At 37.4% G+C, this 12,726-nt stretch overlaps 1 pseudogene across 1 annotated transcript in view; it reads right to left on the bottom strand.

Moving 5' to 3' along the window:
* Positions 1–8,940, bottom strand: part of LOC149828493 (uncharacterized) — a 50,552-nt pseudogene extending 41,612 nt beyond the window's left edge. Inside the window, exons 1-3 of the transcript XR_016434116.1 lie at positions 7,290–8,940; positions 4,854–6,815; positions 2,349–2,587 (exon numbers count right to left, since the gene is read on the bottom strand). The product of XR_016434116.1 is annotated as an uncharacterized LOC149828493 (transcript). The remainder of the gene's footprint in view (positions 1–2,348; positions 2,588–4,853; positions 6,816–7,289) is intronic.
* Positions 8,941–12,726: the final 3,786 nt, after the last annotated feature.

The raw sequence follows: 12,726 nt of genomic DNA, 5'->3' as shown, positions 1-12,726 counted from the left end.
CAGATGGGTTATTTCTTTTATCTGATATCCGATTCAAGATTCGTAAAGTGAAGTGACTCTACGTTGATGTAGGGTATTTACTGTAAATGTTTCATAATTTTTTGCCTCTGTTTGGTATTTTTCCTCTATCAGAAAGTCGGATTCGTCTTTTAAAACTCGTTATGATTTATAAAAACCCTAATCCGACTTGTACTGATCATAGATCTCAAACCGTAGATTTGATTCATGATCTGTAAAAAGAAAAGTTCATTATTTTTCTGTATACTATTCACTGATAAAAGTTTGGAAATTTTTGATGAGGTCTTTTATTTTTTTCTGTATTTATAACAGGAAGTACCTGTTTTAATCAATTTTAGATTTTTTATATTTAAGTCCAGATTGCCGGAAAGGTATCTTTCTCATCGAAGATGATTTTTCCAATCTGTAAAAAGGAGATTCTCTGTGTTTCTGTATAGTTTACCTCTGTAAAATTTCAGAAATTTTCATTGTGAATTGACCCCTAAGTTGGGTCTAACACTGAAACTGGTATGTGACCATGGGTAAAAATAGCATATTTTAGGGTTTTAATGTAATTTTTGAATTGGAATATTGTTAAAAATATATTTTTATGATTCCAATCTGATTTTAAGGTGATAACAAGTGTAGGTACCGATTTTTATCAATTTTGGAATCCATTTGATGCTTAGATGAGCCAAATTGCAAAACAGGGTGCCCGCAGGATCCTGAAACATTGCTAAAATCATGATTTTCATGATATTTCTTGATTTTCGTGTATAAGTTCATGTTTTTAAGGTTTTTTCATGTTTAGAATCATATTAGGATGCTTCATGGTCGATTTTATGTTTATTTCAATCCTAAATCCAAAGTTTTTACCAAAATTTATTTCAAAAAACCCTGATTTCAAGGCCATAGTGTTGCTATCAGGAGCATTTTGGTCATTTGACCTCAATTTCGAAATTCTAAACCCTAATTTTCATATTTTTAATCGTATCATATCATCTTATGTTTGATTTATCCTCATTTAAATTTTAAAAGTTGTATTTTACAAAATATCTTTCTGAAAACCCTAATTTCAAGGCCATAGTCTTGTTTTCAAGGGTATTTTTGTCTCTATTTCTCAAATTTTGAATTTCAAAGTTATTTATCTTCATTATTCATTCAATTTTATTTCATATTTCATTATGTTTATTTCAGGGAATCATGAAAAAGGCTTATATCTAGCAAAATCCAGTAATTTTCAGATATTACTGGATAAATCTAGAAAAGTCAACATATCTTCACTAACAAGTTTTTTAGTTTTGCAGGGATATTGAAGACTTTAATTTCCTGTATTTAAATTCAATTAGTGATGTAAATTAAATGTAAACTTTGGAATAAGAATTTCAATTCCTGCATAGAATAGGATAAATTGCATATAGTTTGAACTTTGATATATAATTGTTATGTTTGTCATTCATGTGCATATTTTTACAAATTCACCATGGTCTACACGAATGACATGTGCACTAGCTCTTAGGGAGTTGACGAACTCGGTGGACATAGTCAGAATACGAATGAGACCCAGATTTGTGATCTTCGTATTAGCCACATTCAGCCCACACTCTTAGGCTAACTTCAAAAATGCACTGCATTTTTTAAGACTCAAAAGGATTTTCTCAATTCCTTAAAGAAATATCTTTCAAATCCATATTCATTCATTCCATTGAATTTGCAAATTCCAATTCCAATTCAGAGAAATCGATTTTCTCAAAATTTTCCAAGTCTTACTCAGAAATTGATTGTTCTCAAAACTTTGAGCTTTTAAATGGTATTTCAAGTATTTTTCAAAGTTCAAAATTCGATTTTCTAAGTTATATGTTCAATTTCAAAGTTTGAATTCAGGGAAATCAAATTTTTCAAAGTTACTTGAAATTCCTCAAAAATTGATTTTCACAAAACACTTGGATTCTTCAGAAATCAAATTTCATTTTTCTCAAAAATATTCTTTCACCATGATTCATGATTTTCCAAGTGACATCTTTTTCAAGAATTTTCCAAGTATTTCAAATCTCAGAAGCAAACATCATGTTTTCAAATCTGCATTTTCCAGAAAATTCATAGCACATGCTTGATTCTTTGTGCATTTAGGAAATAGAACACGATTTAGGCAAGTTGAGCAAAGCTAAGCACACTTTTGATCCTTGGTTCAATTACCCCTCGTAAAGGCGCCAAGAACGGTTGAACCTCGTACCGACAGGCGAGTCCCATTCTTCAGAATTATCCTGCATTTTAAAACGGAGGTGAGTTATTTTCAAAAAAAATTTCAAAGGTCAGTTTGACTTGCAAAAGTAAAATTTTGCGATGATAACAGGGTAGAGGTGAGGGGCTGATGCTTGGGAAATCCCGCTGCTGAGCTTGTTTATGGGTTGCTTTCCAGACCATGTGACTACTACAAATGCACGATTTACACCCAATAGAGGCGCCGAAGGGTGGAAGGTAAACTGAGCCACGCTCGGGTGGAAAAGAAGATCGGGGAAGTAGAGCCGATCCTTCCTAGTGTCGTAGACAGCACTCTGGCTAGGAATAGCTCCTCCTTGATCTGCAAAACCTGCAAAAACAGCTAGAACACGTAAATCTATGAATGCACTATGAAGAGGAAGCAAATGAAGGAGTTAGAAAATGAATTGCATAAGGAAAAAGGTGGCATGAAGAGGGAGGTGTGGAGGAGGTAGAAAGCTTCAGCTGGGCGCAAATGCCTGTGCAAAAACATCTAGGGTTTTCAGAAAACACGTTTTTATACTTTAGGCTCATTTCAAAAAGAGGTTTAAAATAAAAATTATTTCTATTCGCCTCTTTTGAAGGGGGTTTTCTGAAAACATTGAATAGATGGGTTTTGGATCATATTTGAGATGGATTGTGATATTTTAAGAACTGATCCAAGACCCAAGATGATCTATTTAGGTCAGATTTGGATCTAAATTACCTTGAAATTCATGCCCAAACACTAAAATTGCAATATCTCACTCAAATTAACTCCGATTTTCTTAAAATTCGAACCATGACTCCATTATGCCAAAATACATCCAATCATGGGTTTTAAACCTTAAAATCACCTAAAAATGCATGAATATATTAATAAAATGATGTGCATTTCATGCATCATCAAATACTCTCATGCTTGAATGTTTGTTAGTCCCTTAAGAAACAACTACTAGGTTATGAAATTGGAAAATAAACAAATATGCAATAAACTATTAAAATACCTAACTCACTTTCATAGGAATCACGGTTGCATTTAACTCACTTTCATAGTAAGGTCTCGTGAGGGTTTGCAGAGATGCTACTCACAAACATCAATGTCATGCAAGAATGATTTTTCAAAAGTATTAGGCAATTAAGAAATCAGTTTAAGCAAATATTTCATGTAATGTACACTCTCGTAACAAATTTAGCGTTCTTATGCCTCCACAGTAAAAACCTTTTTCTTTCACTTTTCTAAACTTGTAATTATTTATGATTTTTCTCAGAAAGTCAAGTATTATCATGTTATTATTCATTTATCCTCACTTGTATATTTTCTGCACAGTATTTCACAATTATTCCTAAGCAATGAATTTTCCTCATTAAGCGCACTCTTTTTCTTTTGATTTTCAATTTTTCAACCTTTTTTCAATTCCTCTCACTTGAGCATTTTTCTCACTTGAGCGCTATTTCAAATATCCAGTTTCGTGACCCGTGTAACGAGCTTTGGGTCAGTGACTCCCAGGTCAGACGACCTTAGGGCACCATATACAGAGTATCCCTCAGACTTAATTGCTCGAGTCACTAGACCTTCTATTTTAATAGTTTACGTATAGTCTTCTTTTCATCATGTGCAATGTCTCCATCTCTTAGGCTTTCTATGAAGTTCATGTAACAAGCTTTCGAATCGGTGGCTCCCAAACCAGATGGCTTTAAGGCACCAGGTGTAAAACACCCTTCAGACTCTACTTACTCAAACCACATAGGCCACAGATATTGACTAGACAAGAAGATGATCTCCTTCGTTATCATTTTCGTCAAGAGACTTTAAACACTTCAACTTGTGTCTGAGCTCCACTACTTGGAATCGCGAAGACATCAACAACTAAATGTAGCTCTTTTCTTTTAAGTTCATATTTCTAAACATGTTTCAATTTCTTAGCTTTTCCACAAAACATACTGTGCATACTTACACTAAAGTGATTCAAAACTTTCTAACATTCAAATACTATCTTTTTTTTGAATTTTCTCATAAATGACTACTCTTTTTGGATCAGATCAGATTTTTTTTTTACATGGGGGTTAAAAATTTCTTAATTGTTAGATTATGCCAAGAACAATCATATATGCTACAAACTTGTTCTTAATGACCTAATTTTATGAGTTTTTAGCTACCTAAAAAAAATTTAGTGTGCATCTAAACCACCCCCCCATGCTTGAATGACATTGTCCCTAGTGGCATACAAAATATGTAAACATGGAATGCAAATGCACACTAAAGATCAATAAAATAACTACAAGAGAAAGGATAGATACAATCTGATATGTGTCGGGCTTCTGAAGTTGATGATTGCCTTGACTTTGCACTACCACTATGCATATACGAATGCATAGTTTTCTGCTAATCTGGTCAATGGTCTGCTAAGAAAGTTGTGCTTTGCACATGGTAACTAATCCTCACACATTGAATATTAGATAAACCTGCATGAATCAGAACAAGTGTAAGTTCATATGAAATCAAATGAATGCACAAAAGCAAATGCTAAAACTGAAAAACAAAACTAATTCTACTATCTACATATGATACATTCCTCTGCTCAAATCATATTTCTTCGTGAGATCCCAGACCTCACACTCACCAACCTGTAAGGTATCTGATATGTAGGGCTTCAGTCTTTGCCCATTCACCTTGAATGTGCCATCGGTCTGTGGGTCAAATAATGTCACTACCTCGTGCGGGAATACTTCTCTCACGATGTAAGGTCCATCCCATCTTGACCTTAATTTACCTAGGAATAGATGCAAACGAGAATCAAACAACCAAACTTTCTGATCCGGCTCAAACACTTTTCTGATAATATGTTTATCATGAAAGGCCTTAGTGCGAGCTTTATATAACTTGGCATTCTCATATGCATCATTCCTGAGCTCTTCTAACTCGGCGAGCTACAATGATCGCTCTTTGTCAGCCTGGGTGAGGTCAAAATTAAACTTCTTGATTGCCCAATATGCTCTGTGTTCCAGCTCGACAGGGAGGTGGCACGCTTTCCCAAAAACAAGACGATTCGAGGACATGCCAATGAGAGTTTTAAATGCAGTCCTATATGCCCAAAGAGCATCATCTAAGCGTTGGGACCAATCCTTGCGATCTGGACGAACTGTCTTTTCTAAAATCCGCTTGATTTTCCTATTAGAAACCTCGACTTGTCCACTGGTCTGCGGATGATAAGGAGTGGTGAACTGATGATTGACAGAATACTTTCTCAAAAGAGAAGCTACCTACACATTTCTGAAATGCTTGCCACCATCACTTATCATCGCACGTGGCACACCAAAATGACTAAAAATATTGTGCTTAATGAACTTAAGTATAACTCTATGATCATTGGTCTTGGTTGCCACAACCTTGACCCATTTGGACACATAATCAACCGCCACTAAGATATACAAATTACCGAATGATGGCAGAAATGGGCCCATAAAATCTATGCCCCAAACATCGAAAATCTCAACAATCAAGATCGGGAGCAAGGGCATCATGTCCCTCTTGGACATGTTCCCAGTCTGCTGACAACGAATACATTTCCTGCAGAACTCATGCGCATCTCTGTGGAGGGTGGGCCAAAAAAATCCAGACTGCAAAACCTTTGCAGCTGTCTTCCTACTACTAAAATGCCCTCCACAGGCTAATGAATGACAAAAACTGAGGATGGACTCATACTCCTCCTCCGGGATGCATCTTCTGATGATCTGGTCTGCATAATATTTGAACAACTCTGGCTCATCTCAATAATATTGTCTCACCTGTGATAAGAATCACTCTTGCTCATTCTTATTCTAATGCTCAGGGATCTGCCTTGAAACCAGATAATTCACAATATCTGCAAACCAGGGTAACTACGATGTTCCAACTGCCATAATCTGCTTATCAGGGAAAAAATCACTGATCGGTCTCTGATCCTGAATGGTCTCCACGATCAGTCTAGAGAGATGGTCTGCTACTACGTTCTCACTTCCCTTCTTATCTCGAATCTCGAGATCAAACTCCTGTAGTAACAGTACCCATCGGATGAGCCTCGGTTTGGTGTCTTTCTTGCTAAGAAGGTACTTCAATGTAGCGTGATCAGAATAGACAACCACTTTCAAACCGAGAAGATAGGACATAAACTTATCCAAAGCGAATACTACTGCGAGTAGTTCCTTCTCTATCGTGGTATAGTTCATCTGAGCATCAGACAGAGTTCTGCTCGCATAGTATATCACATAGGGCTTCTTGTCAATCCTTTATCCTAAAATGGCCCCCATCGCATAGTCGGAAGCATCACACATAATCTCGAATGGAAGCATTCAATTCGGAGGTCTCAAAATGGGTGCAGTGGTCAAGGCCTCTTTGAGTATCTCAAAGGCCTTCATGCAATCATCACTAAACTCAAAGGGCTGATCCTTTCCAATAATGAACATAGCGGTTGATAGATTTTGCTAAAATCTTTGATGAATCGCCTGTAAAATCCGGCATGCCCTAAGAAAGACCGAACCTGCCTAATAGTGGTAGGTGGAGTCAATCGTGAAATAGATTCAACCTTCGCTCTATCAACCTATATCCCTCTTTTGGACACAATATGTTCGAGTACAATCCCCTCTTGGACCATAAAATGACTCTTCTCCCAACTCAAAACCAGGTTTGTCTCCATACACCTACTCAGTATTCAAGTAAGTTTCTAGAGGCAATCCTCAAATGAAGAGCCATACACAGAAAAATCATCCATGAATACTTCCATGACATCATCCACCATGTCAGAGAAGATAGCTAACATGCACCTCTGAAAAGTTGTTGGGGTATTGCAGAGCCCAAATGGCATACGTTTAAATGCAAAAGTGCTATACAGACATGTAAATGTGGTTTTCTTCTGGTCGTCAGGATGGATAGCTACTTGATTATATCTAGATTATCTATCCAAGAAACAGTAGTAGCTTTGTCCTGCGAGTCTTTCCAAAATCTGATCAATGAATGGCAATGGGAAGTGATCCTTCCATGTTGCTTTATTCAGCTTCCTGCAATCAATACAGACTTGCCACCCTGTGGTGGTCCTCATCGAGATGCTTTCCCCTTTTTCATTCTCCACAACTGTGAGTCCAGATTTCTTCGGCACAACCTGAATCGGACTGACCCAATGGCTATAAGAAATGGGGTATATGATCCCAGCATCCAACCACTTGACCACCTCATTTTTCACCACCTCTTTCATATTAGGATTTAATCTTCTCTGCATGTCCCGCACCGGCTTGGCTTCTTCGTCACAATGAATCCGGTGCATGCAGAATGACAGATCAATCCCTTTCAAATCAGCAACCTCCCAGCCAATCATAGCAACCTGCCTCTCATAAAATGTCTATCATTCTCTGCTCATGCTTCTCTGTGAGCAGTGACGAGATGATCACAGACAGAGTCTCCCCAACTCCGAGATATGCATACTTGAGTGAATTCGGTAAGGGTTTCAGCTCAAGTTGCGGGGGAGACTCTATCGAAGATTTGGCTGGGGTCTCAGCAAGTGGTGGGAGAGGCTCAATGCTCCCTCTCCAAGGAGGGTATCCTGGCAAAACTAATGACACATCTACACTAACTCTACAACTATCATCTCCTGTATGATACAAATCAAGGGAGTCCTCTATCATGTACAACTTTGGTTGTGCTTCCACTAAATCTTGTGCTATGTCAACCTGGAAGCACTCCATATCTCCCACTGGACCCATTGCGGCATTGAAAATGTTCAGCCTGACCTTTCGATTGCCGAATGACAAGTCCATGGCTTCGGTTTTGCAATTGATGCATGCATTGGCAGTCGCCAAGAATGGTTTGCCCAAAATGATCGGAGTCTGGTGCTGGCTATCAACTCCTTCCATGTCAAGGATAATGAAATCGATTGGAAAGTAGAACTCATCCACTTTAACTAGCATGTCTTCCAAGACACCTCTCGGTACCTTGACAGAACGATCTGCTAACTGAAGTGTAATCGGGGTCGATCTCATTTCTCCTAGCCCAAATGAGTCATAGAAATATCCAGGCAGAATGTTCACGCTTGCTCTAAGGTCAAGCAAAGCGCGTTCTATGCGGATGTTTCCTATGGTACATGCAATGATCGGGGCTCCAGGGTCCTTGAGCTTTGGTGGAGTCTGATGCTGAATCATTGAACTCACCTGCTCAGTCAGATGGACCTTGGTAGGAACTTTTCCTCTGGATTTCCTCTTCTGCGTACAGAGTTCCTTTAGGAATTTGGCATAAGCTGGCACCTGCTGAATGACATCTAGCAAAGGCAGGTTGATCTGTACATGCTTGAAGATCTTGAGCATGTCCTGGACCTTCGTGCTTTGCTTTCCTCTGCTCACGAGAGATTCTAACGCTTTGAGATAGGGTGGTTTGGGGATATACATCTGGAGGTCCTCCTCTTTGTGAGAAGGCTCACTCCTATCCTGCTCCTGAACTGGGGTGGAGGACTGAGCTGTAGAAGATGGTATACTCGAGTCTGGCTCATCTATCCTCTCTCTACTCTCAACGTGATACTCACGTCCACTCCTAAGGGCCATAACAGATTTGGCCTGTTGCTGTGAATCTGTGATGTATAGGCCTCCCGTCATTGATTTCTTGCCCTTCGGGTTCATCACTGCCTGACTCAGCAAACTACCCTTAGGTCTCCGACTGATCTTTTCTGCCAACTGTCCCATATGCGACTTTAACTTCGCGATGGACTGAGTATGTGAGCTAAAGATCTGACTGCACTTCTCAAAGGCATTCTGATTAGAGGTTTTCACCTCTTGGAGCGCTTGGAGAAGTCTCTCCTCGAAAGAAGTTTGTTGAGCCGACTCTTGTGAGATCTGAGGAGAAAAAGGAGTGTTCTGAGGATAGCTCAGCCTCTGAAATGTCTGAGTGAATGATGGCGGCCGAGCCGGCTGAGATGGGGAAAGCTGAGTAGAAGGCTGGGGATTCTTCCATGAAAGGTTCGGATGGTTACGCCACCCCGGATTATATTTAGGTGAATATGGATTGTTCGGGGGTCTGACGTAACCCTGACCAGCCTGAACTTGCTCTTGCACAAATTCAGGGTACTGAGCTGCCGAAGGGCACTCAATGATCAAATGTGCCAGACTGACACATAGAGTACACACCTGATGACTGGTAGATGGGCCCGCTAGAAGTTGATCCAACTTCTAAGCAATCATATCCACTTTGCTTTGTAATACAGTAGATGGACCAATCTCGAGAATGCCACCTTTCTTGGGAATGCTAGGTGTTGTTCTATCGGACTAAGAGCTATAAGCATGATGGAGGAAATTTTCTACTAATATGTCAAAAAATCTCCATGCTCCATCTTCACTCTTCAACATGAACGTCCCTCCACAAGAAGAATCAATCATCTGACGATTCCTGTCAGATAATCCATCATAGAAACTCTGCACCAGTTGCCATCTCGGCACGTGATGGTGGGGACACTTCCTAAGGAGATCCTTCATTCTCTCCCAGGTCTCATGAAACTGCTCACCATCTAGCTCTGAAAAGCTAGTGATGGCTCGCCTATACTGGTTTGTCCTACCTATGGGAAAGTATTTCCTCAAGAACTCCTACTGCAACTGATCCCAAGACCCTATTTCTATGGAATCTAAGGACTTTAGCCAATACTTGGCCTTGTCCTTCAATGAGAACGGAAATAAGGTCAATCTCAAAGCATCATCATCAAAATTCTGTATCTTTACTATAGAACAGATTTCGAGAAATTCATCTAAGTGCCTATATGGATCCTCACGACTAAGGTCGTAGAAGGATGGTAGCATCTGAATGATACTGGCCTTAATCTCGTAATGAGGTGCTCCTACATCGGGTCTCCGAATGCAGGATGCCTGAACATAGTTTGTGGGAGTGAAGTACTCTCTTAGAGCGAGAGGAGGAACTGGAGCTGGAGGATCCATATCACCCACTGCTGTCGAACTTCGAGGAGAATATAAAATTCTCTCTGGGTTGTCAACAAATGGATGCAATGGAGTACTTAAAGCTCTTCACCCCTGCATACACTGGTGCTATGATCAGATGTATGAAACAACCTAAATATTGTAATTCAAATAACAAAAACAAAGAATAACTAGTAGTACTATGCTAACTATGTCAGAATTAACTAACTATGCTATATAAATAACAAGACTTAATCTAAATTACCAAAATTAAAAAAATGCAGGAAATCACAAACTATGTTCTCTAAAACCCACCTGTCTAATTGCTCCTTCCTAGAAAAACAGTAAGTGAATCCTATATTTACTAACTATGTTAATCCTGCTAACTAAAATAATTAAAAACAACTAACTAAACAATTATTAATAAACTAAAATTGAAGAAATAACAGAAGATATTCGCCGTTCCCCGACAACGGCGCCAAAATTTTGTTGCACTTTTTTGCAGTGGTATTTTTAAAACATTATTTTCAATAAAAACAGTTGGAAAATCGTCAACCAAAGATAATAAAAACCGATTTTCCACGAATGTGACAAGTACGGGTCGAATCCATAGGGAACGGGAACTATCCAAATTATTTCTAAAAATTTCAATTTATTAATATCAAACTCTTAATCTAAGTTAATAAATACAACTCTAAAGAAAGTACAGACTAAAATTTACAATTAACTAGAAACAAAATTCCAAATTCTTCTTTAGATCGCCAAGGGCAATTTCATCCTTTCACCAAGTATAACTTTTTCGCACTTGACAAGATTAACATTATAATTTGTAGTAAGCTTATCAACCTAACACAAAGAAAAGAACAAGTCAGTACATAATTATGATAAATAAATCTAGAAATTATGCTAAACCTACTTCTACGAGGAATTGCTGAACTAAATTCTAATTAAAACTAAAAATTATCTAAAATATCAATTCTAAGTACACCAACTAATTATTCTAACTTTGTCTAAGTTAATTGATGCAAAAATACTAACTAATATGCAGAAAAACACTGAAAACTACCGAAAATCACACTACTAATGAAATGACTGTTTTACCCTCGACTAGTGCAAAAGTGGATTCTGACAGCTTTCCGTAAATAGAGAGTTTGAAGAAGCAAACAAAGTCCAATTTTTACGAAATTTCTTCTGTTCTGTTTCTGACAGATTCAAAAATCTGTCAGATCTTACGGATTTGAAAAAATCGTTCTAAAGCTCTAGATATAAGCATTTTAAATTCATGAAAAAATTGGAAATCGTAAGTCCCGAAACTGAAAAACCCGAAAAAGCTGATTTTGAAAAATGCTTAAAAATCATGCCCAAATCAACTCAAAATGAGCTGATTTTTGGTCTGCTGACAGTGAACACACAGATGAGTAGAATAGAAGAAATTTTTTGGAAAAACTTCAAAAATTCGCACATAAAATGACGAGTGCAAGTTACTGTAAAAATCAGGTTTTTAAATCAATGCACTATTCATATGAATAAATCCACTAATGACACTATGACAGTAAATTATATGAAAAAACAGTCCTAAACACTGCTAATCTACTATTAAACTACAGAAAATGAAAGCAACTAAATTAATTACACCAACCCATACATGAACTAAGCAAGTTAATTCGTAATTTGATCTAACAAATACTACACTTAAACTATTGTAAAGTAATATGTATGAACTAAGTAAAAGATCTATGTTAATGAACTAATTCTAATAACTAACCTTAATATAAATTAAACAATTAACTAGAAACATGAAAGCGAAATCCAAAACTAAATTAACATTAGTATTAACAAGAACATTAACTCCAAAGTAACTAGTTAACTTAACTAAGGTTATTGACTAGCGAGGTTTAGTAGGGGTCTAGGGTTAATTAGGGGGATGATTTAGACTATATTTTTGACTTAGGTTCACGCCACCTTAGCTGGACTAAAATATCTAAGAAATAAAGACCAACTTACTAAACTGAAAATAAAGGAGATAAAACTAATAATTAGTCTATCTAATGTAAACTCCTAAATGAAATGCAAATTAACATTAATGAAAACCTAACACACTTACTAAGTTAGTATTCACTATTTTGGAAAAACTAAATCTAAATTAATACCTACTAAAATTACTGATATTCTATTTATGCAATGTTGGAATAGAAAGTTAGTAAAAGGGCTTATCAATGAGAATCAATGAAATTTGAAAGGAAAGGATCCTCCATAATTGCCTTAATAACTCAATTGGAAGGCTTGGAAATGGAAAACTGTCCAGCTTGATGGACCCACACGGTTTCAAGTCGTCATTAAAAGAAAATAGAACATTTAAGCTCTTTCCCAAAACCGTGCCCAACACTTTTAGAAAGTGATTTGAAAATCAAAGTTTGTTTCCAAAATTGAGAAGATAAATCCCTTCTAACTAGGCTGGATAAAAAATCAAAGCTTGCCTTAATTAAGCCCACGATTTTGGATGTAGGATACCTCTTACCAAAATCGTTTTTTGACCAAAAATACCACTATGCCCTTAATCTTAAAATG

This window comes from Nuphar pumila, chromosome 9 (assembly GCF_984573655.1).
Source record: "Nuphar pumila chromosome 9, dmNupPumi1.hap1.1, whole genome shotgun sequence".
Lineage (NCBI taxonomy): Eukaryota > Viridiplantae > Streptophyta > Magnoliopsida > Nymphaeales > Nymphaeaceae > Nuphar > Nuphar pumila.
The sequence above is the reverse complement of the archived record's forward strand: the minus strand, read 5'-3'. Positions and strand labels throughout refer to the sequence as shown.